Below are 3,319 nucleotides of genomic sequence, written 5' to 3' on the forward strand. Positions count from 1 at the left end.
TGAAAGTTGCAATTGTTCATGGTTATCAAAAGGTGTTCCGGGTTGACTAAGGCACCTCGTCCAGGAATTGCCTGAGTTTACCCCTGGACCTATGTCACTCGGACTTTTAAACTACCCTTGACTTGCCTATATTGGAAAATTAGAAAACACGTAATTTATCTTAGAGGTTTATTATTACGTTAATTCTATGGGCGATGGGATTATCTCGCCAGTTTCGTTTTCGTTTGTGTGTGCTGCCGTCCCTGTTTTTAATTTGCCTTCATTTCTGTCTTTATTTATTTCTTCCTTTTTAGTTCTAAACTCATCACTTGCTTCACACCTGCAGGGAGAGGTGTATTTCTGAGTAGTGCGTCGTCGCCCCCTGAGGCATAGCAGAGTATGCCTCCGCTTTTATTTTCGGTTTATGGCAATAAGCCTTGCTACTAACAGCACCCTGCTGTACGTGCTGCGTCGACACTAGAGGATGGCGGCATTTTTGGAGAGGAAAAGGTAGGGCTATAGGGGAGGAAGGAGGCCCACAAAAGAAAAAAAAAAAGTGTAGTATCTGTTCTTATCAGCTTAATGCTGGCGAGGTCGGATACATAACACACTGACATGCGATGTGTTTTCTTTAGTAATTGGACTCCTAATGCCCGATCATGACGAAGCTGCAGCGGCGGCTCTTGAACGTGGCCAGCCTTGCTGTGAGGGCCGCAACTGCTGGTGCTACTGCCGGACTCGCCCTGCATTGAATACTTCTCCCTCGTTTTCTTCCGATTTTGACTGAGGGTTCCGAGATGCTCAGGCCCCATCTGCTGCTTGCTCGGTCGAGGAGGCAGGTTTTGAGTGTGGCAGATGCAGACCGGTCTCGTGTGTGTCCAGCCTTTGCTGTTGAGACCGGCGGCAGAGTGGAGTGGCATATGAGCCTTCCCATATGAACCTTCGCTCTGCTCGCTTTCCTTTCTTTTTCCCCCGGCCAGCTACGTCTGGACTTCCACCGGGGTTGAACACAAGCTTATGACACTCTCCATCTTGGCCAGAACAATCCTCTGGGTCACACCAAGATCTTATATTCCTGAGATAATTCTTAGTTACGTCCGCCCGAAGTGTGACGCTCCGGTGAATGCCAGGCACCGTACAGCAACACCTTCGCGGTTGCTTCCAATTCCTACCGAATGTGAACCTTTCCTAAGTTCCTTTCCAAGTATTACCTCAATGACTAAAAAATTCTGTTCTTATCAGCTTAACATCTGATACGTCCTGCATCGCAGGACCGTAATATTAGACTCATTTTTGGCTCATGGCGGAGTGCTAGGGGCTTGCTCCACCTCTGTCGCGGGTTGGCCTGGCATTGCAGTACCGCCGGGATCGGCCCACCTAAAATTAACTAAAACACAGCCTAAAATGGGTTGATATTCTGCAGTGATCAGATATTCCGCTGCTAGCAAAACTTGTCGTATTTGTTTAAAAAATTAAAAAAAAATAAAAAAACAAAATAAGGAAAAAAAAGAAAAAAGTTCTGACAAGGGGTCCCAAGAGATCAACAGCAGCAAACTCTTTTAATTTAAAAGGAATGATAGGAAACAACGGAGCACGATGTGAGATAGTAGATGGTTTGGCCTTTTGACAGAGTTTACAAATAGACAAGACTCTTGGAATTCTCTTTTCCATATTGTTAAAATAACAAGTCGTTCGAAGAATATGATAACATTTTCGTGGACCAAAATGTGCGTAGCTGAAATGAATGTACCAAATGAGCTTATTAACAAAATCGTCTGGAATGCAAAGTACCCATAGCTTGTCATCAACAGTGCAACGCTTGAAGAGTATGTTGTTTCTAACCAGAAAATAATGCCGAATCAGAGTGTGTGTCTTTTCATGCCATTTACTTTTGATGTCTTTCCAAATCGGATCTTTATCTTGTTCGTGAGCAATTTCCTTTAAAGATGTGGTGATGAAGATTTCAAAGGCGACTTTCTGAATGTAAAGAATACTGAAATTTTTCTCGAGGTTGCCTTCTGTGTTACTTTTCTCAAGCCCAGCCGGTGCGCGTGACAGTGCGTCCGCAACAATGTTTTCCTTGCCGGGAATGTAGACTATTGTGAAGTGGAATTCTTGCAGAAACAATGCCCAACGCTTTAACCTGTCATGATTTAATTTTGAAGACGTAAGAAATTGTAATGCACGATGATCACTGTATACTTTTATGTGCTTACCAGAAAGAAAGAAACGGAATTTGTTAAATGCCCAAACGATAGCTAAAGCTTCTAATTCAGTAACGGAATAATTTTTTTCAGATTTTGTTTGCCCTCGGCTAGCAAAAGCAATGGTTTTCTGAACAGTAGCGTAATTTTCTATGTCTTCTTGAAATAAATGGGCACCAAGACCAACTTCAGAAGAATCCGTGCTAAGGCAGAAGTCTTGTTACAGATCTGGATGAGCTAGTATTGGCGCATTAAGTAGCGCTTCTTTCTAAGAATTGAATTCCAGCTGTGCCTGTTCGTCCCAGTTCCAAATAGTATTTTTTCCAGTGAGAGAACAAAGTTTTGGTGTAACTAGAATTTGCATATTCAGAAAACGACGGTAAAAATTTACGAGACCTAGAAAATTGCGGACTTGTTTTTTTGTGGATGGAACTGGAATAGCTCTGATTGCTTCTAACTTTTCAGGATCCGGCTGAATGCCTTCAGAAGAAATAATATGTCCCAAAAACTTCACCTTTGTCCTACCGACATCAGACTTTTCCAAGTTAGCTGTAATTCCAGATTCTGCAAAAATATGTAACACGCTGTTGAGGATGCGATTATGTTGTTCCCATGAAGCTTCAGCTATCAGAATATCGTCCACATATAAGGTGATGTGACGTTTCAAGAACTCAGGTAATATGGAATTTAGCCCACGAATGAATGCTGCCGAAGAAATGTTCAAACCAAAAGGAAGTTTCCGAAACTGTTAACAAACGCCGAAACAAAGAAAAGCTGTGTATTTTCTACATTCTGGATGAAGTTCGATCTGATAAAAGCTGGATCTGAGATCAATAGAAGACAACACTTTTACACCATTAAAATTTTGAAGAAGTTCTTCCATCGTTTGCGGCCTGTCTGTTCAGGAATGATGATAGTATTGATTTGTCTCGAATCTAAGACAAGCCTGATCGATCCATTTTTCTTCTCAGCAACATGTAATGGATTGTTGTATGAGCTCACTGCAGGCTCAATAATGCCCTCGTCAAGCATAGATTGTATTTCTGTTCTAACACAGTCCCTATAATGTGCTGGAATTACGTATAGTGTAACACAAAATTTAGTATGCTCACGAACACGAAATTGGTATTGAAATC

General features: G+C 42.0%; 1 non-coding gene across 1 annotated transcript; it reads left to right on the top strand.

Annotated features, from left to right (window-relative positions):
* The first annotated feature begins 1,172 nt into the window (after positions 1–1,172).
* LOC124596704 lies at positions 1,173–1,361 on the top strand. The gene has a single exon (XR_006978360.1). It is a non-coding gene; the product is annotated as a U2 spliceosomal RNA (small nuclear RNA).
* The last annotated feature ends 1,958 nt before the right edge of the window (positions 1,362–3,319 follow it).

Source organism: Schistocerca americana, chromosome 2 (assembly GCF_021461395.2).
Source record: "Schistocerca americana isolate TAMUIC-IGC-003095 chromosome 2, iqSchAmer2.1, whole genome shotgun sequence".
Classification (NCBI taxonomy): domain Eukaryota; kingdom Metazoa; phylum Arthropoda; class Insecta; order Orthoptera; family Acrididae; genus Schistocerca; species Schistocerca americana.